The sequence below is a fragment of the Strix aluco genome, chromosome 26 (assembly GCF_031877795.1).
Source record: "Strix aluco isolate bStrAlu1 chromosome 26, bStrAlu1.hap1, whole genome shotgun sequence".
Classification (NCBI taxonomy): domain Eukaryota; kingdom Metazoa; phylum Chordata; class Aves; order Strigiformes; family Strigidae; genus Strix; species Strix aluco.
In genome coordinates this window covers 287,761-314,426 of record NC_133956.1, presented here as the reverse complement: position 1 = coordinate 314,426, position 26,666 = coordinate 287,761, and the positions used below count along the sequence as shown (strand labels likewise).

The 26,666-nt window shown below is 41.5% G+C and overlaps 1 protein-coding gene across 1 annotated transcript in view; it reads right to left on the bottom strand.

Annotated features, from left to right (window-relative positions):
- Positions 1-20,583: 20,583 nt before the first annotated feature.
- The window catches only part of RRAGC (Ras related GTP binding C), a 234,418-nt gene continuing 228,335 nt past the window's right edge, over positions 20,584-26,666 (bottom strand). Inside the window, exon 15 of the transcript XR_012626435.1 lies at positions 20,584-20,629. The gene's annotated coding sequence lies outside the window, so the exon portion shown is untranslated. The remainder of the gene's footprint in view (positions 20,630-26,666) is intronic.

Sequence of the window (26,666 nt, the reverse complement as noted above, 5' to 3'; positions counted from 1 at the left end):
TGCAAGCTGGCAGTCAGAATAATGGCAGATGGGATTTTTGTACCCTTGACAGGAATTAAAATCTGCTGCCTTGGGGGTTATGATTGTCACGGGGCCACAGGCTTAGCATTACTGTGATGAGTAGGGCACTGCCAGAGAGGCAGAGAGAGATGGCCCCAGGACCACAAGGGCCTAGGAAGGACAGTCTCCTCAGCAAGATTTCAGGTAGCTTGAGCTACTGGTACGCTTCTGAAATGCATATGCGTTGCCTGCCCCTCCTCCCTTCTTCAGATCTAAGGACAGGATGACTCAAAGGCACAGGCAGGGCTGCCTGAAGAAAATGTGGCATAGCCTCTAGTACTGCAAGGAACGATGATGATGAGGTACCCGATCTGAAAGTCACTTGCACAAAGACCCTGCAGACAGTCTCTTCTGCAGGAAAAAATTCAAGTGTTTGAAAACTAGTAGAAACAACAGGTTTTTTGTCCTCTGGTATTTAGAAGACCTTTTTATGCAGCTTTTTGCTTGGCTGCACAAATCCAACACAAAGTGCAAAGTTCTGTAATATCCTAGAATTTTATTGACTGGTCAGCCATAACACTGGTACCTTGCCATGAGAAAAGGTTTCAGAGACAGATGACATATTTAGCCCTCACTGAACATAAACAAGGATTCCCACTCCTCTTCCCTCTCATCTAGAAGAGATTAAGGTCCCCTTACAGTTACTTTCTGAAGTCCTCTTGAAATGCAGATGTCACTTATGTCAAGCATGTTAAAAAAGAACAAATATTATACATGGTGAATATAAAATAATTTAATAACATAGCTCTATTAATAATACTGGTGACAGCAACCCCTTCAAAATTATAAGAATATTTCTCTTTCCAAGGAGAAGAAGAAAAAACCTGCTGTAATACTGGATGCTGTGGCTGGGGCATTGAAATGGAAAGGATAAATGATGCATCATCATCAGAGATACTGTTCTATTGAAAGGTGTTTTCATTCTCCAAATGGAGTTTTGTATTAAAATTCCGGATTCACCTGGTAATAAATTATGCTGTTTAAAGACAAATATTATACCTTTTGCAAACTCTGAAGGGAAAGGAAGTAAGGCTGGACAGGCAGACCCCTACTGAGTGCTGCCCTGGCTCTGTGCCATTCGCTGACTGACAGCTGATAATTATCTTTGATTTAACATCACTTAATGTTCTTCCCTGCCCCCCCTGCCCCCCCCCCCAACACCTTGGTTATTCTCTTCCTGTACTGTACAAATACTAGAAAAAGGAAGGTCTTGGAAGAAAAGGCAAAAAGGAATATACTGCTTCAGTAAGCTACAGAGAAAATGCCAATTTTATTTATTCTTTAAAAATGTTAAACTATCTGCCAGCTAAGAAAACTATAATTAAAGCTTTAAACTTCAGAGAAGAGTATAAAACATGGATAAAATTATTAACCCTAGATATAAATGGATTTAAGCAGTTTTTTCATCTGCAGAGCAGCAGCACTGAGCATTCCTGAAGACATGTTCTGGAATCAGCATAAGGAAAATCATTCATTTCATTGCCTTGAAAAAATACCAAAGAGGTCTAAGCTTCTAAATGAAGGAAAGGCAATGAGGAAGGCAAAGGGTTTTCCTGTTACTTTCTCAAGAGTCTGGAATACAAGGAGGGACTCCTATTTCCCCTTCAGCTTCTCCCCTTCTCTGGAGTTCAGGTCTCTCTTTTCTGCTCTAAGGAGAGGTGCATTTATAAGTTCATTTTCCTTATGCTGAAAATCAAGAAAAGAGTCAAGTCTATCTGCTTTCCATCCGACTCCCAGAACAAACTGAAAGCAACCCCCAGGTCACTGACTGTTGTAACTTGGCATCTGATAGTGCCTCCCAGACCCTGAACTCCTCAGTCTCTTTATGAATGTGACAGCTTCTTCTTCGCAGACCAACTTTTGCTTATTTTTTCTTTTTACTTTTTGGCTTCTACTTCAGAAAATGCTTGTGTCTCATACCAAACAGTCCAATTAACTGTTTTGGGGGTTCTAAAATAATTTTGAGGTGTTACATACTCGCACTTGCAGTAGCTTCTCTGGAGGGAAAAAAAAAAATCATTCTAATTTACTGAATTTTTAGTATACAGATGGATTCTGGCCAAAAAGGATCCCACAGAAAATCCTGTTGGGGTCTCAGAGGGAGTTTTTTATTTTGTATAGTTCTCTATACGAAATAAGACAGTGTTCATTTCAGATTAACATCCACATGGCAGAGTCTTTCAGATTCTGGAATTTTCTGCCTGTCATTATGGGTAAAAATTTCAAGAGCTTTTAAAACAGTTAGCAGCCAAAACTCTGTTTCAAGCGGGATTTTGAGGTCAACAACAAGGATTTTTGAAAGCATCTGTGCAAGGTAAAGGTCCAATTCCCATTGCCATTCAGTGGGACTTCAGGTGCTCTGTCACTTCCCAGGAACTATTCCAAAGTCACAGATCGGAAGTAATGAAAAATCTTAAAACAACGCAATAAGTATTATTATTGCTGTTTAGTACATACATATTGGGGTAACCAGAGAGAAGAGAGCAAAGTTCATAGAAATGTAGCTTAAAATGAAGTTCCTTTGCTTTGGGAACTCTCAGAGAACAGAAAGAAAATTAACGTAAAACCAGAGCTGTATCTCCTTTGTGAAAAAGGTGCAGATTAAGGTAACATTCAGAGGATTTATATATTATTGAGTGCATTAGGAAAGGAAGGCAGGAGAGACCAGCATAAAGACATGTAGGGGGATCTCTTAATACTGCAGTAAAGCAAACTGCAATTTGATTTCTCACTTGGTGCGCAAACCTCCTCCTCCTTCCTTTCCCAGTCTCCGCTCCATAACTAACAGCAGTTTCACCTGGGGAAATGTTTGTGCTACTGCAGTGACGATGCTGAGCTCTCGCGCTGTGAGGTGACACTCAGCAAGGTCGACCAACCTCAGGCCTCACAAACCTCTCTTACAGTACAGCTGGAACAGTCACTTACGGTGCTTTCTCCACCTATACCAAGCTCTTCAAAATAATGTCTCAGTCCAGGGTTTAGCATTCCTCTCTTATGTTACGAAATGATAGCTTCTGGCTCCACTGTCAGTGTCTTCCTGATCTCACCATTACACCACAACTCTGTCTTCTCATGCCAAAGCACACATGGTGCCATGGTGCTGTCCTATGGCTCATTTATCTCTCATGCTGTTGCAAAAAATGTCCAGAAAAAATATTTTTTTGTGTCTGTGCACCAAAAAAAGTGGAAGGCATGCCTGATTCTTTCTTTGTATGAGGATATGTATTCACTGATGGCATCTTTTATAAACACATCATGTATTCCACCTAAAGGTGCTGTGTGCTCTTGAAAGAGCCAAATATATTAGCATTCTTCAACCATAATTTCTGAAGTCGGCATTTGACTATTTTTGCATTTCTTCCAGGTTGTAGTTAGACAACTCCTAATTCTATGGGGAAAGCAAAGACTATAAAATGCCAGAATTCCACTCTGCTGAAATAACATTAGTGAAATATCAAGTCCTTTATGATGTCATGAGGGATCCCTTAATGTGACTATAGCCTCCTAATGACATCATAAAAAACAACTGCAACATCAGAAAACAGCCAAGGGTCATCAATCAGCCCATCCTCTCTCCTACTCACCAGGGGCAGCAGCCCAACTTGCTCCTATCTGCTTTTTACGAGCAGTGCTGTCCGCTGAATAGCACACAGAGAAGAGACTAATAATCATACAAATATCAGGGAGAGCGGTCAATCATCACCCGAAATGTTCAGTACACCTGAGGGAAATTCGGGTGCTGTAGCCTGAGGAGTCTGCAAGTTTAGCATGTAGAAGAGACAACATTACTCCCTTAGAGGTGACCTGGCATTCTTCGGGCAACAGGCAACACCAGTTAGCAATTCAGTCATTTTTAAAATGTGGGGAGAATGGGACTAAAACAGGAATTCTTTGGTTGCTCTCTTCATCCTCTATCTGTAAACCACAGCTTTTTCCATGTTTCCCAGAAACCCATCTGCATGTCCCATATTACAAAGACCACACTGAAAGGCGGCTTTGCATCCTCCAACTGAAATGGGTGATAGTCCCAACGAGATGCAGTGACTGCCAAATACTCTGGCAAGAATGGAAGCAGCCTCCTCCACATTTGAAAATGCAATGCCTCAGAGTTAAAGCCTCATTATACTCTCTTAGGAATACTTGGAAGTTTTCCAGGGTTGGGGATGTCTCGAGGAGTTTCCCAGACTCTCAGAAAAAAAAGTGACAGATACTGTGGTCTCTAGATGCTTCACAGTCACTCTTGGAAGGTGTTTAAAATGTAGGTTCTGCCAGCACAGTGCCGACAAAAGAAAAGGGTTTTTTTCTGCCAGATAAGAAGGGAAAGGATCTTGTTCCTTACCATGTTCCTCAGAATCTTACAAATGTTTATGCAGTGTGCTCCCAAGTGGGCAGGCTGTAGTCAGGGCACTTTACAGTGGGATGTAGAAAATCCTACTTTGCCATCCTCAAGCATGACTACTGTTAAGAAATTGTAACTTTTACAGAGACGTATCCTAAGAGGTAACCAAGAATAGGGGCACACTGTGCTAAACACTGAACAAACAGAGAGCACGACCTGATTAGATATAAGAACTTCTATAGCTGGGAAAAGGCGTAAAATAGCCCAGCAGAACAGACAAGCTGAAACAAACAGCGTAACGTTGCCATAACTTAAGGAGAAAATTCAATGCAACATTAATAAATAGTAAGGTCAGGAGAGCACAACCAAGAAAAAGGGTAAGAGGTGTACAAGTGGAATGAAACTGAGGTGAAGAGACGTGCAAGGGAAGGAGGAGGAGGAATGGCACAAAACCAACCAGCACAAGTTAGTAACAGTTCAACGTGCAGAAAATCTTTGAGGTGACTGCAAGTCCTGCCCTGGCTCATGGTCTCGAGCCGCCGACCTACCTCTGCTCTCAAGTTTTCCAACAGGACCAAGGAAGCAGGAGGGGAACTACCCCTCTGTATGTGTACGTGCAACCTGGCTAGACATCTTCCTAGCTTTGTCTATCAGGGATCAATGGTAACTGCCTCCCTCACACACAAGAGTTTCCCTCTCCTATACAGACTCCTGAGTCTTGTTCTCCAATACAAAGCAGAATTGCAACTCCCCAAAACAGTCCTGTTCCCCCATATTTTAGTCACGGGGGGAAGGCATGACTTCCAGCTGGATCACTGCCCTGTGTTCCTAGCTGGGTTAAGAAGTTTCTCATACTCTAAAAATCTTACAATCTACTCAGATGATAACTACAGCCTATAGGAGTGTTCCTGAACTATTACCAAGGATTAACCATTCCTGTAGCACACACTGTACTGCAGACTCCTTTCCTGTAATCTCCCAGGCAATCTATGAGATAGAAACAGATCCTAAGCCACCAGAACATGGCTGATTCACTTCCCTTTCCAGCACTGCCAAAGATTCAAATGTATCAAAAAGAGTTTGACATCACAATCCCCAAATTTTTTAACAACTACTGTGTTAAATTTTCAATTCAGCTAGCTCAGCAGCCCCTTGGGCAACATTTTAGGGGCATTTGATGCCCCTTGGGCATCATTTCCTGCCTTGTTTAGGACCACACTGATGATTTCCAATACCTCTCTCTAAAGCAACTCCGGATGAATTATTTTCATGACATTTGTAAATTAGCAATACTTTAATATTAGGATTATCTTCATGTGAGAGAGAAAGCAGTAAACCAGTAAAAGCAGAGAAGTGTCTTCCTGCGTCATATGGGGCACAAAAGACATTATACACACTCCCTTGGTTAAAAGCAGTATGCCACTTTGCATTCAATGAAATCATGACTACATCAAATAGTGCTTTATCACTTCCAGTCCCAAATCATTAGAATAATTTAAAAAATTTTCTGCATGCTTATTCTAGCCAAAACTATACAGTACAAACTGACATCACCACTCTGCTGTTCAGAGCAGATTTGAGCTACTCTGTGTCTGCTGCAAGGGACTTCTGCCGTTCCCCTATAAAACCTCTTGCAAGGAGAAAGACTCTGTGATGGGCTGATGCAGGTTAATGCATGCACAGAAAGAGACTGTTTCAGAATATACACTGATCTGCCTGATCCTGTACTACCGTGATGCAAGCTGGACTGACCTTCATAATTCTAAAGGATAAGCTAGTGAAAAATCAACCGCTTTTCATACAGTTGTCTAACCCCTCTAGCCTCCTGATTCTCTGCCCATTTGGCCTTGCTTTTTATTTTCTAATATTCAGCAGCTGCCCATACTGATACCCAGAATAAACTTTTTTCTCTTCTGAAATATGTAGCTGATATTTCCAGAAAAAGCCATGGAGCAGAACAGGTTTCAGAATGGAAAACCAAAATTATATGCAACTATGTGAAACAGTTAACCACCTTGGCAGTACAAGTAACAGAGAACACCAGACTCAGAAGTCATGAAAACTTTTCTTTGTCAACCCCCACATCTGGAGGTATTGTGAAGAGGAATTTGCTACAGCTCTAAAATTAACTGAAACTGGAGACTGTCTCTTGGCTTAACAGTGAGATTGCACTTGAACTCTCTATGACTCTGAACCCTTTTAAGGGCATGCAGGATAGAACCATCACCACCTTTGTGTTTCACCTGCTCCTCTCTCTAAGCAGCTGCAGGGAGAAGTCTATTTTCATAGATGACTTCTGATTTGAAGGTTGTGTTTTGACTTTACTTCAGGGTTCCAGTGGCTCAAACCAGCCTATGGAGAAGCACACCGCACCCTCCTCTCCACCTTTCCACATCCTCCAGTAGCTGCAGAAATGATCTTAGGGACAAACAACAAGGCAACAACTCAAAGACTAGCCACTCTGGGGGCCAAGTCAATTGAATCAATGGAAATCAAAGTAATCCGATTACTGGTTGAGGGAGCAGCAACCCCACTAATTTTTCCTGGGGCTCAGAAGTCTCAGCTGCTCTGAGAGGCTCGTATCACCTTCCTAATGCCTTACGGTGCTCTGTTGGCTATGATCTGATGAGTCCCTGTCCATGCCAACTCCCCAGCCTCGATGCGTGCTGGGTCAGTCAGCTCTGTAGATATTAGATCACCCTCCCCTTTTATTTATTTCACAACATGAGGTGAAAACTATTTGTGTATTTTTTAAACACTGTTGAGGAGGCTGGAGGGAGCAAGCCTCTGACAGAGGTGTGCAGAATGGGACAGTGAGAATGGCAGGGGCTTGGCTGATGCATGTTCGTACCTTCACTAGCACAGTGATTGCTGAAAACAGCAGTTCAAGTCCAAATCCCACTTACAGTACCCATCTGAGGGCAGCTGCTGCGACTTGCAGCCATACCCTGCTCAGGATGTCTCATGTGGCATTTTCTGCAGTGGGCAGCAGACCATGCTGTCTGCGTCCCTTTTTTCATCCCAAGCCAATTCTCTGGTCAGAAGGTCCCCAAGTGTGTGTCTCTGGAGAAAGTGGTCTCAACAGAGCCAAGTGAACACGGGCTAACCACTGATCAGCCAAGCCCAAGGGACTGGCTGATCCCCAACTATAAATCTCATCACCTTATTTTTTATGCCCTGCCATTAGCATCCTCTTAGTTTCAGTCTTGTAGGACCAATGCAAGTGCCAACCCACAAAGCCTGATGAGGTCAAATACTTTCAGTACTGCTGCTGCACAAACTCTCTTCCTCAGAGTTGCTTTCAGTTTATCTTTCTTTTGTTCCAAACAGCAGTTCTATGCTGAAAGGTGCTCTCAGGCAGTTCATTAATTTAAGGACACCAGAGCCCAAGCTGATCATTTACAAGTCAGTATGAAGTACAGAGAAAAGGAGGAGGCAGTGCTGCTGGCATTTTGGATAAACAAGACATTCAATAATTTTAATCTCAGTGTAACTGCTATTTCCAGATTATATAATCCCACTCTTGAAAGAGGGTTATTCGAGCAGACTGTCACATTAAATAAACGCATTTGCCGCGCATGTTAATTGCAGTAGAAAGCTGTTAAGCAAATAAGCTTGTTGCACCAAAATGTTATTCTTTTAGCAGGTCTGTTCCTTTCATGGATCTCCAATTCACAAGCCATGCTCTTCCAGCATGCACATTTCAGTTTAAGGCAAAGAAATGTGTTCACTGAACTGATCAATTTTTTAAACACATTGACTTTTGGTTAAATTTTAGGGCATGCTGTGCCACAGAAGTAAATTCTTTTAAACAGGTTTATTTCTACAGCAAGATTTCAATGCGAAGATTTGAAACTATATGTGGAGAAGGACTAACAAAAAATGTATTTTCTTAACAGGTATTAGCATTAATAAATCCTGCAGTGTACTGCCTGACACACCATTCTAATACTAGCCATTTACTAAATTCTATTTATCACTTACTTCATGGTCTATATTCTGTGGAAAAACACCTGTGTTACAATCTAAGCGTGGATCATATTTATTGTTACTATTAGTTACGTAATGAAATCCCCTTAGCTACATGTTATTGTTGAAAAATATCTGGGTCTTTGATCATGCATTTCAGATTCAGTGAAAAGAGGAGTATATATTATATTAAGGGAGAAAATACTGGTATCATTGTGCTTCTAAATTCACACATTTTAGTTTCTTTAGGCAAGTGGAGGAGGCTGAAGTGAAGGAGAAGCCTATGCAAATTGAAATACATGCAATCTTCTGGCAATCACTGACTCTGCATTTTTCTTTTGTGAAATCTAGTAACAGCTGGTTCATTTTGCATGCAAGGTAGGAGCACCAGTGGTGGAAATAGAGAGCAGATTGGAAATGGACTGGTTCTAAAATGGTCATTGGCCTCTCTTCCTTCAGAGAGGTAGAGAATATCAGCTTTTCACATACAAACCTAAACACTAATTAACAATTCAAGTCATACATTTCCAAGTCAAGAGCTGTTCTGGGGTAGCTGATGGCAGTTTTCAAGGGGAAAAGGAAGTTCATCTAACAACCTCTGATTTTTGAAAAGACAGATCCGATCTTTGCAAGCCTACATTTGCACATTCAAACTCATGCCCAAATTTAAAAAATAAATAATAAATGTGGCCAAATGCATGTCCCTGGGATTCTTCATGGGAGCAGAAAAAAACTCAGAAGTGTATGCATGTGCACCATGCATGCAGACACATAAGAAATTACATGGCATTCTTACCTGTAATAGGTGCCAAAGCATTCTCAATCCATATTCACCAAAGTTTTGTTCCATCTGTCACCCCAGCAAAATTCTCTTAGTTCTGTTTTTGGTAAACTTATGCATCCATGTCATTTCACTCGCTTATCAGGATCTCAGTCACACTTGTGCAGTGCTGTCAACCATATCCTGAAGGCACAGGAGTGCTTGACGTATTCCTGCAATTAGAATTTACAGGGGAAAAAAGTAATCTACTGATGATGCATAAAATCTCAAATTTAATTCAGTCTCTCAGAGAGTAGCCAGGAAGACCATTCTGACAACAGTAACCACTCCGCTAATGTCAGCAGACCTGACTCTCAGGGAGATGATGAGCTAAGTGAGGCCAGGTCAAATTCACATAATTACTTTTCAGAGCAGAAACTCATTTCAAAAAGCATATGCAAGCAGTTTTAATTTCTCCTTTTGACCATTTCCATGTATTATCAATATATGTTTGCACTTCATGTAAAAGTCAAGATAAACTGAATATAAAGAAACTACCCAAAGCAATCACCTTTCACAAGCAACCTGCAGGAAAATGTTTCCTTAAAGTGCCTCTAAATGAACCACATCAGGAAAATAAAGAATATTATGATTTGCAAAAGCTGTGTGCTTGCTATCCATATACTGCTTAAGCACAGCATTCATAAAAGGGAAGCATAAAAAAAACCCCCAAACAGCTTTAGGGAGTGCTGGAGCCAAGACAGAGGGAATAAAAATGGACTAAACTTGCAGGTGAGGAAAACAAGAGACTCAGGAAGGTATATAAGTTTCAGAAATTCAGCAAGGCCTCTTAACAGGACAGCACTGTGTAGGCGACCTGCGTATCAGCCAAAGCACGAAATGAACTAAGACTCAGTTCTGTCAAGCGAGTCGCTCTGTAACTGATCTTATCTTAGCTAGAAGTCTTCCTCTTACATAAAACTTGGCAAACAAGACTGCTAATCCCACTAACATACCATGAGAAAGACTGGGAGATTGTTATCCATGATGAGCACCATCTACCTCAGGCTACAGAGCTTCGTCTAAGTTCATCTTCTCACAACTCTTTTGCATCAAAATCATGGGTCAGTTATACTCCCCTGGCATCTTGCAGTATAACCTTAAGCAACATGGTTAAACTTCAGAGTTGGTCCTGCTTTGAGTGGGGGGTTCAACCAAATGCATCTAGAGGTCCCTCCCAAGATGGATTAATCTGTTTTTCCATGATTCCAAGGTGGCTGAACACGGATGTTCCAGAGAAAGGGATGGACCAGTTTGTGATGCTAGGTTGCTCCTTGCTCAAGGGGCAGTTTCCTCATGAACCAAGCTAGTTATCAACTTATATCCAAAGGAGAGTTGATCATTAATATAATTTAACAATTTAACTGATGCAATCACATATGCAACTAACATACGATCGCTTTAGAATCTCTACTGTTCCAATAGTATACTGTCTTCTCCATACAGTCCCACAGCCACGGTCACATTCAGCATCAAGCGTCTGCAGGATTTAGTTGCAAAACCCCCTGAACTCTGCCCCAAGCAACATGCTTAGAAATGTGCTAAAGCCTTGTCCTGCGCTGCCAACCACAGCACTGGCAGTGTACCATCTTCACACGTAACACCGCTGTCTGCTTCTCAGACAGAGACATAATCTCTTACGTGCCACTAACTACGCATCCCGGAAGCTGAGGGAGACAAGTGAAGCCAGTTTCCTTGTAAAGTGGTTGGCAGACTTCTGTTTCAGAACAAATGCTATCTGCATTTTACCCTGGAACACCAAACTAGATTGTGGGGCACTCCAGTTAGGAAAGGATCTGCTGTAGTCAGGGATGCCTGGGTATTAAGCTTCCTTATTTATTAGGTTTGCTGAGATTTGTGGGGATGTGTTTCTGGCTATCCTTCTCTCAGTCTTTCTTCAGCTGTGTTGAACATTGCTTCAAATGCACAATTTAAAAATGAAAAATGCCAGGCAAGCTCCATGAAATAGCTTTCAGAAAGTTTTCCAACCCTTCCCACCTCTATCTTATCCTGTATTTTTATCTCCACATTGAACTCACTGTCAAATGTCTGGTGGGACTCTTCACAATACTGTGTAGAGAGCCTGGCTAGTTACACTTATAGGTAAAACGCTATCATTTCACACAACAGTTCCCAGGAAATTATTTTTTTGAGGTCATTCTTACACTATTTTCATTCCATATGGAAAACTCAAGTTCATGATATCTGGGTCTGTGGCTCTTGTCTTAAGCAGATCTTAGCTGGATGGTGCCTGAATTCTCGCTTGTGCTCCAGACCCCAGAGAAGTGTGTGTAGTTAGTACAGCAGACTATGCAAAGTGCTGAGTTGAACTCATGTCTCGGGTACTACTCACGTTAGAGTGCTGCAGAGGCACATCTGCTAGCAATAGGAGCAGATGTGTAGAACAAAGCACCTGGTGCTGAGAACCTGACAGCAACATTATGCACATTTGAGGGGTTTTTTGTCTTTGTTTCAAACCTTGGACTGTCTCTAGTGTGATCCACCGTGGGTCAGGTACCATTTGCAGCTTAGCTCATCATGAGCACTCCTGGAGTGCATCTTCCATTTCAGTGCTACCTGAAAGGAGTGTGGGTCATGCACACCAAGACCAGCTCAAGGTGAACACCAAGACACAGCAACTGTAGACAGCTGGGACATCTCAGCTGAAAGCCCACCACTGATCCCAGCTAAAACGCCAACGCTGATGCAGCATCAGAGACCAACAGCTTTTGTACCCAAATAAATTGCAAACGTGTTTTTCTATGCTTCTAGGGCCTGTCCTCTGACAACACTTTAAAATCTGGATCATGTGAAAAGGCTTCCACAGCTACGAACTACCGTAATGTCAGAGGGACAGCACAATGTGCAACTGTGGACACTAACATGAGTAGCTTGCTACCTGAAGCTTTCTCATTACAGTATTTCCATCTTCCTGTTCAGATAATGTATTAATGACAGGTTGGAAAGGACTCATCACAACTTTGTAAGTAGAAGGAAACTAGGAAGAATCTTCACACTAATCAATAAACTAAAATTCAACTGACAATACTACTGCTTACCAGAGTTCACAAGACAAAGAGGTATCTGAAAAAGCTAAAAGCACATGAACAAGGGGTAATGCATATCTAGGAGAGAAAAAAACCCCACAATGCTAAAATGTGGAAGAGTATCTGAATATGAATTCCCGGTGAGAAATATTTTTATTTATAAGAATGTTACAAAATCTTCTGTATTCTTCAGAGCTTGTTTCCTGAGCAGCACATAAAGCTGAGGATCATTAAAAGTTTCCGCTGGCAGTGGGGCATCTCCTGTTGAGGCGCAAAATATAAATTGGTCTGTGACAGTAGGAGAGGCAGCAGGAAGTGAAACACACTGCTGGGTGTTCGAAATTCACAAGTCTTGCAGTCCTCATCTGTTCTTGACTTGTACCATCTTTTTAGTGTTTTCTCCTTCGACTTCTCATTAGGTTAAGTTAAACTGTTATTTGTGTTCAGAATCAAAGAAGGAAAACTGAATGACAAGAACACAAAATATTTTATGTTCTTGTGCATAAGTAGGACTGCAGAGGGTGACAACTCCTTGCATGCACCAGGTGAGCATAACTAAGGCTGGACTGCAAATTTCCTCTGAGATCCTACTTGCACAAGCCCTGCCAGCTGCTTCTGCTCTACCTACAAGCAAAAAGCACTATCCTCCACTACACCAGAGATCAGAGAAACACAGCTGTATGTGGTTAGACAGGATTTAAGGTCTACAAGTTTATGTTAGACAAATATGTATTTCGGGGATTTTTTTCTCTCTGCTGTCACAAAAGGTTATTGCTGACAGCTGTATATGAGAAATTATAGTGTATGTAGCAATCTTAAAGACACCACATGAAACTGCATTACAGCCATGATGGCAAAAAGCGACTTTTTTTTTTGATGGAGCCTATCACACAGGACTTTAAGTCACCTAAAAATATACTGGCAGTCTTAGATTTTCCTATTGCTTGAACTGGTTATAATCTAGCCAAACTAAAGAAACCAAGATGACAACTGCTGTGATCCTGAAAGTCTGTTCTGAGAGGGAAAGTTGCATGCTCTTGTAATGCCTATTCATATGCCCTAAGCCCTTAGTTCAGCTTCTACGGTAGGTGAAAAAATGGGACATGTGATTAGTTCTGGTTCCCTTGCTTTTTATTAAGTCAGATCCTCGCGTGACTTGTTGACAGAACTGAATGATACGATCAAGAGGTAACACTCTCTACACCTCAGTTGGGAATATCTCCTTCTTGGGAAAATGCCTTCCATTAGAAAGAGGAGTATGTATTGTGGGTCAAGAGAGAGATTCTACTCAGATGAGCTGCCTTTTGTTTCCAACTCACATGAAGATTCTCTGTAGCTGTCGAGTAAGTCACTTGATCCCCCAGGTGTCTCAGTTTCCCATTCCTTGTGCACTTTGTCAAGCTCTCACTTTGGGCAAACATGGCACCCACTTGACTTTGCCTCAAGGAACTACTGTGAGAGAAAATAAATATCAGTAACAGTTAAGAGTGCTTGGACATGCAAGGCTAACTGTGGCCTGCCTCTGGCTGTCATGAATATGAATTTTGCAAATTTGTCCACAGAAACTATAGTTGTGTAAAATTGTCATAACCACCACACGCATTTATCGAAGACACAGTCATGCAGCAGCAACTCCATTGCTTTTCCAGACTTATAACTATTGTCCCAGCTTTGCAAGGTGATTTCTCTTCATGCACTTTGTTTTGTATGTTAAAAAAATGGCAAACACTATGGTATAAAAGCTAACGGGAATGTCTCTGTCAATGTATCAGTTTCTGTCAAACAAAAACCTCTGAATTAATGCCAAATATAAAGTCAAATGTTTTAACAGAGATATTAATAACCTGTGAATACAAGTAAAAGCTAACAACATTTGCCTTTTATTGGTGTCAGTAATCAGTATTCTCCATATGCAGATGGCAAAACCCTGATAAGCCTTTATTTGATTATTAGTGAATCTAGATTGGATATAGGCATCTTATTCAAAGGAGTATATAAAATTGTTGCTAGTGTCTGCCCTTTTCTCCCCATAAACATTTGTCAATTCACTCACCATCTGCTGTTCTGTGTATACACATGCCCAGGCTAATGTTAGCTGAGGTTGCAATATAGCTGTGTTAAATAATTTTATCTGATTTGTTGGATGATGGTATTTCTAATGGAAAACAACATGGTAATTTCAGAATGTTACTGATTAGATGAAAATGATATTGCATCAAAGTTACTTCCTTAATTTATTCTGAAAAAAACAAGAAGGATTTCTCTATTAAGATGCTTAATTAAAATCTATCTCTCTCCATACAAAATCTATACTTCAGGTCCTGCATGTCATGTCTGAAAAGAACAAAGGCTGATTAGCATCTTTTACACTCTGCTTTTCTTTTTGTCACTTACACATTCATTACAGCAATTCGAGCCAGGTTTAGGTCTGAGAGAAAGGGTGCTATTACATGGCCTGGCTGAGCACAGGCAGAAGAACAAAAGAACGCAGTGGAGCTTTTCAGGTTTACAGAGAAAACGGGGGGAGAGGTCGGAGTCCAGATGGGACTGGGGGTGGCGTCAATGGAATCTGTGAGAACTGCATCACATAAATAACGTCACAGGAACTGATGCTAAAGTCAAACTGCTCCATCACCCTCCCAGAGTTTCAGGGTTCCCTCACAAACTTAGAAATAAAATAGCAAAAAAGGCAATCTGAGCACCAGCAATTGGCCAAGCTATACATAAATCCAGCCAAGCTCCTTTTAGTGACTTTCCAAAGGATTTGAAAATATCCTTGGTATCCAGCTCTGGGTGCAACACAGGTTGTCCCACGCATCCATCAGCTCACTTTATTAAGCAACAGCATCAGGCAACAGACTTCTGCTCTCTTTAGATCAAACTAAAATATATACATGAGACGGTTCATTTAAGGTGTTACCTCTTGTTCTTCTCACACAGCATGTGAGATGTGTGTGAACAGCTGAGCAGGCTCCAGAGCTTCTCCCAGGACCGAGGCTGTGCAGGGTGCAGAAAGCTGCCTGTTGTGTCATCACCGCAGAGGAAGCGAGTGCAGGGAACTGCCTGAGAACAGACAGCCCAGAAGGATCAGCACAAGCTGCAAAGCACGGGGGACACGGGGTCAGGTACAGACAGTTGGAGGGATGAGAACAAGACGTGCAGAGGAATGGCAGAAGACAGACATAGAGACGGTTTTCTGAGGACCACTCCCTGTGCAATGCCCATTTTGAGACAAAAGTAATGATCAGGAAAAGCCCCATATACAGCTGAATGTGTAGGGACACCCAGTGTCAGCCCCAGAAACTGTGCTCTCTGAAGTCCCCTATCCCCAGAATATCTGCAAATAAACGATTAAAGACCACATGGAAAAGTTGAACAGTCTGCAGTTCAGTAGGCATTTACTCCTCTCTGCTCTCTTTCTTTCTGTCATACATAGAATAAAATTTTCCCACACTACAAAGAACTATCATCGAGTGCTGACACCACCACCACTACAGGCATGCTGAACAGAGTTCCCTACTTCAGAGACTACAGATTAAGCAGGAAGCACACTAATGAGACAGGAAACCAATAAGAGACCATTACGCCAAACTATTCAACCCGTTCCTGATGGCTTCTTGTCCCATGCAATACAGGTTGTCTGCTTGAAGTGGTCTGTATATCATACTGTTCTATGATTTTTCACTGTGATGTGCATTTCGCCACAGTCTGTACGCTTCTTGGGAAAAGGAATTTTCCCAGTCTTTGTTCTTTGTTCAGAAGCACCTAAAAAACCAATTTACCATTCTGGAATTTTCTAAACAGTTTGGTTTTTTGGGTTAGAGGGTTTTGGGTTTTTTTTGTTTTGGTCCTAGCCTTTATTAACCTCAGCTCTGACAGGCTCAGCCTTCTCAAGAGAGGTTGGCAACCAGTTGTAAATTACGTTAGGCAAGATAATTCTCTGAAAGAAGCTAGAAATTATTGTTTATTTGGACACAGAGGACAATGCTATCTTTGCCAAATCACCAAAGGTGTGCATTTTCTCAGGGTTCCTTCTGAATGCATAAAGTGATTCTTAATGGCTGTCTACCTTTGGCGGATGTAATTTTATCTGTCTTTTCCCCTAATCTGATCATCAGCTCCTCCATCTTGCCCTTGTTCATCAGTTTTACTTTCACATAATATTTGCATGGCTCATCCAGCAGTTTACTATTGATAGCCCAGTTAAAGTTATCAACATTACTTCCAGAAAGGCATCTGTCTTCATTTCATACGAATTCCCAAAGTCATTCCATTCCACATTAAAAAATTAGGTGCTAAAACTTGCTGACTTTCTATCATTTTGCCCAAAATGAGACAACATACAAAAAGATGGGGAATTGCTCACCTATGTAAGCGTAACAACATTACAACACATTCTCATGTTTTCTGCACTTACAAAAAAGTGGTTTAGTCTTGTTAGTAAATGCGCTTCCATTTCCCTTCTGCTGGGGAGCCTGCTGAGCTACCCAGAGCTGGACCCAGCACTGCAGGAGGGTCTCCTGAGAGCGGAGCAGAGGGGGAGAATCCCCCCTCGCCCTGCTGCCCACACTGCTCTGGGTGCAGCCCAGCACACGGGTGGCTTTCTGGGCTGCCAGCGCACGTTGCTGGCTCACAGGCAGTTTTCCACCCACCAACACCCCCAAGTCCTTCTCCTCGGGGCTGCTCTCATCCCCTCCTCGCCCAGCCTGGGTTTGTGCCTGGGATTGCCCCGACCCATGGGCAGGACCTTGCCCTTGGCCTTGCTGAACTCCATGAGGTTTGCCCGTCCCCCCTCTCCAGCCTGCCCAGGTCCCTCAGGATGGCACATCCCTCCCTTCAGCGTGTCCCCGCACCACACAGCTCGGCGTCAGTGGGGAACTCGCTGAGGGGGCCTCGATCCCACTGTCCATGTCCCCAGCAAAGCTGTTACACAGCGCCTGTCCCAACCCCGACCCCTGAGGACACCACTCGTCACTGTTGCCCACTTGGGCATTGAGCCCTTGACCACAACTCTTTGAGTGCCACCATCCAGCCAATTCCTGATCCACCGAGTGGTCCATCTGACAAATCCATGTCTCTCCAATTTGAAGACAGGGATGTTGTGCAGGAAAGTGTCAAATGCTTTGCATCACTCCAGGTATGTGACGTCAGTTGCTCTTCCCTTATCCACCAACTCTGTAACCCCATCACAGGAGGCCACCAGATTCATCAGGCAGGATTTGCCCTTAGTGAAGCCGTGTTGGCTGTCACCGATCACCTCCTTATTTTTCATGTGCCCCAGCACAGTTTCCAAAAGGATCCGCTCCATGATCTTACCGGGCACAGAAGTGAGACTGACTGGCCTGCAGTTCCCCGAGTCTTCTTTATTTTCATTTTTAAAATTGGGGGTTATGTGACCCATTTTCCAGTCAACTTCTCATTGAATGTTGAGCTTGATGTTTGCTGTGTATGTTCTAATGCAGGTGACCATTCCTAGAAAACCAGTGATTCAAAACAAAGTGCAGCTGCCCATTTCTGACCTTTGTAATTAAGAGGGCTGTGGACATTACTATTCATGGAGCTAAAGAAGGAAGATAAGAAATAGGAATTAGTAACTGAGCTCTTCTATGGGTGAATATACAGCTAAGTTCAGTTTGCTTTTGTTTTTGTTTTTTTTTCAGCAATCATAACTTCAGGTATTAAATAATTGCATTTAAAACTGGAGTAACATGTACCTAACTTGTCATTGTATTCATACTGTAATTGCTACACATGATAAAATAACTTCACAACATATTCAACCACATACTACTTCAATAAGAATAATCCATTTAATTTCTCTCACAGGTACACAGGCCCTATAAATATTTAAGTATAATACTACAATATAATCCTGAACAATTCTGCTGTGGTCATTCAGAAAAAAACCAAAGAGGTCTCAACATTTCCACAGACATCTTCCACTCTCCAGAATTAACCATGTCTAAGGGGCTGTGTTACAGACCTCACTTCTAACTCTGACATAAAACAACTTTGGTGAGAATTATAGCAAAGTTAGCGTTTTTTCTGTAGTACTAACCTACAGACTGCCTTCTTTAAAGCCATGATGGATACAGCATCTGATATATCTCTCCTGTTCTCTGAAACTTAGATACCCTGACAAGAACAGAACGATGACAGTAACACAGTGTCAGCACTAGACTTTGCATAGTGTTCATGACCTTATGTAACACCAGTTGAGACAGGGCACAAAACAAGGGGAAGAAGCCATCAGAGAAAGCAAGGCTGTAGCCACAGTACTGTTAGTAATATTTTTCCCTTTTTACTTCTCCGAGACTCTGACATCTTTACAGGGACCCCGACTCCCAGAACTTGCACACGTCTAATTTGAAATCAGGAAAGTGTGTTCAACAGACACAGTGGAGAGACAGGCTGTTGAATATTTCTTCTTTCATCACTGAGGGATTCCCTGCTGGTTGTAATCAAGATCCATAACTTGCAACTTAAGTCAGGCTGAATGCTGTGATCCCAGACTCATTTATTGCTGCTAAATTCAACCATATGTACACATCCACTCGTGTTCTGATCTACTGTGCAAGAGCAAGAATTGTACGAGATTCAGTTGGTTAACTTTTCACTGTCATGATGTGATGATACAAGGCAGGAGTTCTAACCCAAGACAAAGCTCTACACAGAACAATACCGTGAAGAATAATTCTGAACTGGTCCCCAGGGAATAAGCTGAACTACTTAATAGATCTTTTTTGTCTCTTAACTTACACGATGAAACTTCCAGTTAGTATTTGTGCAAAGTACAACAGCCAAAATCTTCATCTGACAAACACGGACTCTAAAATTCAAAAAATGTACACAGCAATGTAAATGTAATTTAACTTTTGTTCCTTAAAAAAGCAAAGTGAAAACAAAAAAGTAAATGTCTTCAAACTGAAATAAATGCAACACCAAGTTTCTCTGACTGTACAGTCCCTTATAGACAATAATTTATTTTAGCAACATGACATCTAATATTGTCGCGCTACATTTTTTACACATATGCATGTAAAGATCAGAACATCTCCTACTGTCTGATAACTCATTGCTCAATTTATTGGTTTGGGTTTAGCAAAGTGGCTATTTCTCAGTGGGGACTAGCCACATGCCAGCTATGAACTTTAAAACCAATTATTAGTTAACAATAAAGAAACAATCTGTAAGGCATCTTAAAGAATTTAAATCTTCATTATAAACTGCTGAATGAAAATGCACAAATAGAAAGATGGCAGCAGGCAAAGTTTTCTTGCACAGAGAAGAAAACTATGCACAAGCCTAGCTTTCCTTCCACCTTCACAGCAGTAACAGTATACTGAAGAGACAAGACTTCAGATTTTTTTTCTCCTCTCTTCACTAAGAAGGATACCCTGCTGGGTGTAATCAGGATCCATAAACTCAGGGCTTCAGTCAGCGTGAATGCCGAGATCCCAGGACTGGCCTTGCTTAGTGACACTAGTTTCAGATCTATGCTTGGCATCCCGTGCCAAGGCACTCCACATCAGCCTGCACTACTGGTTCACGTTTCTAGTCTCATTTTTAGTTTCATTAACTTCACAGCAGTATAAAGTAGTGAAGCATTTAGCTAAATTTAAGCCATTTACATTACATTTCAGTAAATATGGAGTGGATGACTTAAAGCTTGTAAGGCCAAGGTGTTGCACAGATAGGCAATGAGTAAAGTACTCTCATACCTCACAGCTTTCACTTATCTTTATCCTTGTCTCACAGGCACTGTCAGAAATTAAGCCTGTCTGATGGAACTCCCTAGCACCTGTAAAACTTTTCTTTATTATAAGCAAACAAGTTGAAATTCTCGTATGATTTGACAATATTTTACCTGCATAGTTGCATTCTCCGAGAATTCCAGTTCCTTTCTTTATTTGCCACATACATATCACTGTGATAATTCCTCTTTTATATATTGATGACGATGATTTTCTTTTACACATTTCTTGTTCATAAGTTAAATACATCAAAATGTCATTAAATGCCAGGGCAGGAGCAACAAGATAGCTGTATGTACGTACTCTGTGTGATTAATACTGAATGTAATCTTCCTCATAATATACTTGTGTATAATTTTACCTGTAAGTTATTACAAATGGTCTGAATATTTTCACTTCAAACTACCCTGAAGATGTCATAGTATTTGCTTACTTCTAATGTAAGTCCTTCTATCTGTCACCATTTGTCAGTGCTGTCTAGGCCAGAAAACATCCATCTGTACTAAGAGAATCCCCCTTAAAACAGTAAATGCTTTTAAAGTTGCAATGGTGTATTCAGGATGCTAACCTGAAGACCTCCAAGCGTGGGACTCTCTCTGAAATCAATGCCAATTTCTTGGTGTAGAGGCATCAGACTTGTCTATGGAACAAGAGGAATAATGTTTATAGTAACTGCTGTGCATGAGCAATTCCCAGTGTGGCCAGTCGCAGATGCTTTCACGACCCAGTGCCCACCACCCTTAGTGCAAGGAGCTCCGCAGCCTTTCCACCATGCTCTGACTGCAGAGAGCTCTTCCCAATGACATGCTGGCTCATCTCCAGCACATCTTCCTACCAACTTATTTGCTGTCTTGACTGATCATTTTTAAATGCACAGAGCAAGCTTGTTGAGGACGGCACCATGTCTTCTTTGTTTATGGACAAAATTTAGCATAATCTGGCTTCTGAGGGAATTAAAAGAAATAAAATTTTGCCTGATGTAGTTTGCAAGTCATAGTGCTTTCCAAAATACAATACTCTACAGCGATGTTTTTGGGAAATACTCGTAAATTTACATTTTTCTGCTTTTGTATTTCTGGCCGTCTGTAGTCTGTAATGCATCCCCTCTTCAGATGTATTATGGCTAGTGACTTTTGCTGACTTGGTGTGGATTTATGTCGGACTGCTCTGTGGTTTATTTGCTCATTTGGAAAACACTGAACAACCAAAAAAATTAAGGATATTTAAAAATAGTAATATTTAAAATGTATATTGTAGAAATTAATTCTGTCTTGCTGCAAATGAAAACAAGAATTACAGTTATGACATGGGGTTTCCATGCCCACAATAAGTCTTTCTCAATGTTTACATCATTTATGCTTAAAACCAAAAAAAAAATCCAAACCCCAGAAGATCCACCAGTGGGACCTGTTCAACTAGCACAGCCTGATCCCTCTCCTATTCTCTAAGATCCTAACTCTTAGGCTTTTGATTCCCTTAGTCTTGAAACAATAAAAAAATCTTGTTTCTATAAGATCTTTTACTGTTACCCACACAGTCAATAGTGTCATTTTCATTCATATCATTCTGTAGGGAAGTAAGAGGAAATGAACCAGACAGAACAGAGCTATAAATAAGATTCTGCTACCCTGTTCCAAGTGCAGATTTAACAGCACTCTTTTAAAACCACAAAAATACAGCTTGTGAATTATGGGAAGTTTTCTTCTTACTGGAGTTCTGAGATTGGCTTTCACGCAGTGGCGACCCTTTATTATTGACTTACGTGAATAAAAGATGCATTTGCTTAAAACTAGCTCTACAAGTACAAACAACAAAGCAGGCTCACATTGCATGTACACATTAGCTCGTGCTTATGAGAAAAAGAACTCAAAGGATTCCACTTAGAATTACTGAATATAAAGAGTCTTCAGGCTAAAGAGGAAAATCTCACAGCAAATGGATTACCATTGGTTGCTGTGCAATACGATGGATTGTTTGCTTTACAGCAAGATAATGATATATAATACTGGTTACCTTTTTGTGTGGAATTCAAAAAAAAAAAAAAAAAAAGGCGCAAAGTTCACAGGAAATTTTGCTGGGCTGAGAAAACACTGCAAATACCAGCTTTATGTAAATCCTTAGGAACAAAATAGGCCCACTGGTGCTCTGCCAGAGACACGCAGGCAGCAGCTTTTACCCTTCTCTGCAGCAGCCTAAGGCAAGGGAGCTGGTTTCACCCCAACTCACTGTCTGCAGCACGGGGGGTGAGGTGCCCATGCCCCAGCACGACTGAGCCTCTGGAGGAGACACCACAGCAGCCGCTGTTGGGAGAGGGAGCAGGAGAACCACTGGGGAAATCGCAGCGTGTGCAAGGAAACCCCGAGAGCGGCACATCCGAGGAGCGGGACAGGAGCAGCTACAGCCCTTCTGTCAGCGGGCACATGCTCTTTGGGAAGATGCACAGATAAAAACTCACTTGACAAATGCTGGCAGCTGGCAAGATGGTCAGCTGCCTATTGCTACCCAAGGGTATGGATCACCGTTAGTATTCCCCGGGTTACTCTGAAACCTAGCAGCTGACCTTCATTTGCTAATGGTTACGGATATCTCTTAATTCTATATTCCCCTTGTTATATAAAGGAGCATGATAGCAATTAACACAAAACTACAGATAAACATCACTAGAGAGGTGATATAGACAAATTCTGGAAAGCATCAGTTGAAAATCTTCTCTGAAATAGAATATTTGGGGTACCGCATGTTGATTTTTCTAGTGGCATCATTATTTATTGTTTTCCTATTTATTTTCTTCCTAATATCTAATATTTTATACCCCTTTAAACTGTTACTACTGTGTATCTGTAGTGAACATGCATATATAACTTCCAGCTATAGATACTCTGGGGAATACGTAGAGCTAAGCATTCTGTGTATCGACTGCACCAGCTGAGTGCAAAACCACAGCCCCGCAGGCAGCCACGGCCACCGGAGGAAGGCGAGGTAAGTTATGCGCATCGTTGTTTGAACAGCAAACAAACGGGTTCCTGCATTCTGAAAATCCTGTTGGAGACCTGTGCTCTTCAGAGCAGTACCGAACTTCTTGGCCAGAAGCATACACAGTGTAGCTGAAAGGCCACTGGAACACAGATCGTTCAGGTTCAGTCTGACAGAACACAGATACTACAGCTTGTAAAAAAGACATGGGTTTGTTTCAGACACTGTCTTCTTTCTCGGGGATTCCAGCTGCACCTTCAACCCTGCCTGACTCTTCCCCATAGAAAGTAAGTTTCACAGGCAGATACTTCATTTTTGCAGAAACTATCAGTGCCAGGGAGCACCACTTGAGAGTGTCCCTTACCAAAGCAAACCATTTTAAATAACAAGACAGGAAACCACTAGCCAAATCCTCAATATGTACTTCTGTACAGAAATCTTAAATGCAAAATGAAATTTGTTAATTTTTGACGAAATGTGCATCTCTCTTCAATCTATTTCACAGTGACTAGATGATACTGAATGGAAAGCAGAAGCAACCACAGAAAATTAGAGCTTCTGCAAAAATGCTATAAAAATGTGCAGAAAGCTGCAGAGGGAAGTACATTTTGACTGCTGTAGGTCTCAAAGCTTTTAGGCATGCGGATGTCTGTACAGCTTGTGAGTGAATATTCCCTTAGAAATTTCTAATTTTCATTGTATGTCCAGCAGTGTGGTTCATTCTTTTTCTGTATCATGTTGCCGAACTTGGTATTTTCAGCTGATGCCTCCACAAGACAGAATTTATGAAGTATATGCAAAGAGCCTGTCGTGACAGTTCTGTTCACATCTGTGATGAGTTGGATCCAAGTGCCACGAAGACTATGATTTGATAACGCAACCCATGGATTTGCTAAAGTAAAACTGATGCTATATTTTACTACCCTCTCCTAGACATTAATCCTCTGAATTAGCGTAACCAGATAGATCTTTAAGTTATAAAGAGTAGGCTGTGCTGAAATAAAGCATTAATGAAAATGAGAATTTAACGATCTAGAGAGAAACCTGACAGTACAGCTAAAACCACAGGGGAGCAACAACAGTAACCCTGACTATCTCACCTGTAATTAAAGAGCTGATAAGCCCAGGTATCACTGCCCATTAATATTCAACTGTAAAAACAGAAGATGAAGAGGCAAACGTGGAATAACAATATTGGGTCCGCCCTCTCCATACACACTTGCTTCTCACTTCCCACATGGGACAGCGGCATCTCAGACCTAGACCAAGCCAAGCACTGTGCTGCAAAACTGTCACAGACAAGCCAAAGCAGCCATACTCTGTGGAAGCTTAAGGGAGGGGAAATTTCTGCTCTTGCTAATTTATTCTGTGCTAAGAAGTTAGTATCTAAGGATGGGACTTTTGTCCTATCATGCATCACTGACAGACACTCCAGGGATGAAAGATATTAAAAAAACCAAGAACTGTTTGTTGCCCAAAGCATGTGCTGGTTTGTTGCCATATAATGGCTCTGTTAACTCCAACAACACACACTGCAGATACCTTGGGACCCTTATAACGCTCCAGGAATGGGGAACCTTTTTGAAACCCATCCCTGGCAATACACTTTGACCTGTTAAGGCACACATTCCACCACCGCTGCGAGTGGTGCTGAGCCTTGGGGACAGGTGGAGGGTAGTTTCTACAGTGTACAGTTAGATCAGACTAGGTGTCTGAGACTGCAGTAATCTTTTCCAGGGGCCATGCTTGTGTAGCTGTGAATGCAAAAGCCAAGCTTCAGACATCAGTATCTCAGAACAGCCTTGCTGGCATTTTCTCCCAAAGTTGTGGCACTGCCAGCCTACTCTGGTTCCACACTGCAACAACTCCTGGTCTGTGCAGGCTTGGACATATCTGCTCCCACTGAACGAACCTCCTCCCCTCGCCCAACTGCACGGCCCTGGCTAAAGTGAACAGAGAGCATGGTCTGAACTGTGCTTGCCACAAAAGGGAAGTGTGGCAGGTCTCCACAGACAAGGGAGGAGACCCTGCAACCATTCACAAAGTGTGTAGCCAGCCACATGGCTCAATGCATCAAGAAAGCTCACACAGATGTTACACCCCTCTTCTGGAAAACACGCTTAAGTCTTGAAAGAGAAACACAACTTGACACCAAGTCAGATAGGTGAGCCACGACTTACACCTTTCTTAGAAGTCTGCCTCTATCCAGATCTTCAAAGACAACCAGTCTTTTGGCGTTTATGAATCCAGCTATCACCTGACCCTTCTCTTTACAACATTGGTAGAGGAGATGGTTAGTTAATGGTAGTGGTAGGTCCAGCTATCTCAAGGAGATAATCATGCTGTTACTTGAACCCTACGTCTATATACTTCTGTGCAACAACCAAGTATTAATTCAAGAAACTAGCACGACTAGCTGCCTAGGGCAATGAGCAATGATGTTCCTATTACCATGCTTCATGCAAAAAAGATTAGGAGAAAGGAATTTGAAGAATATGACTCTGCATATCCATTTCTGACTGCTGAACATATGCTTATCTAACTTTAAAACTTCCTGGATTTTGGCAAAACATACAAGCGGTATGCAAAACATTTGTGAAAGAGGAAGCCCAATCAAACTGAACAGAGAGAACAAAATGGGGCAAAGCCAAGAGCCTTTCTCACACTTGGTACTATACACCTGGTAGCAGCCTACTTGGCAACGCCCCTTGGATACCCTCAGACTGTGACGCAGAGCAGCACCAAGACCACCTTTCCAGCAAGCAACGGGAAGCATCCTGCAGTGAGGACAGGGAGATGCCCTACACTGCTGCAGGCTTGTACCTGCACACATTGAAATTAAGCCTACCGCTTCACACAAAAACCTGCAGAGCACTCCACTGAGGAATGCTAGAGATATTTAGCAAAAACTTTGTCATTTTGTGTTGGTATAAATAACTTTCTCATTGTTTTATTTTTGACAGTAAAACCATTAGAGCTGATGCTACTACTGGAAATCTACAGTGTTCAGTGCTCAAGGATTCTGAATTTTAGTATTTCTCCTATTGCCTCTTTTATGGCAACTATTAACTGTAATTAAGCCCAAAATGTTAAAAGCAGTATACAGATTTAAGGATTCTTTCATACCAATTAGAAATAATTTCTAGCTGCACTTCAATGAATAGGCTTTTACCTTTTGTTACAGTGGAAAAATCACTTATCCAAATCTGCATAGATTTGTTTCTTATTATCTTTAATGGTATTGGCAAATACAGAGTTAACACATTTCTGCTAAATATATCTGCTGTTGTTGGAACACCAGCTTCTAAGAAAATTACAAGTTTAAGTATTCAGTTAAACCAAAGTTACAATTTAATTAACATACTAGTAGAATATTCAAAGATGATGTCACCTCATCATTCACACTGCTCTTGCAGGCATAAAGGAAGATCCTCTGACTTGACTCACAAGCAACCTAGAAATATCATGATTGCAATCTCTAACGTGCTGGAAAATGCTAACATATGAAAGGCCAATCTGTGTTTTTAAGAGAGTTTTGTTTCTGCTGGTTTTAGGCTCTATTTTCACCCCCTTACTGAATGTGCAACTGATTGTGCATACATAGAAAATATAACTCAGCACTGATCAAAAAGACTTAATTACTTAATTTCAAAATTTTAACTGCCCATGGAGGAATAATGGAGAACAATGTCAAATATTTACTA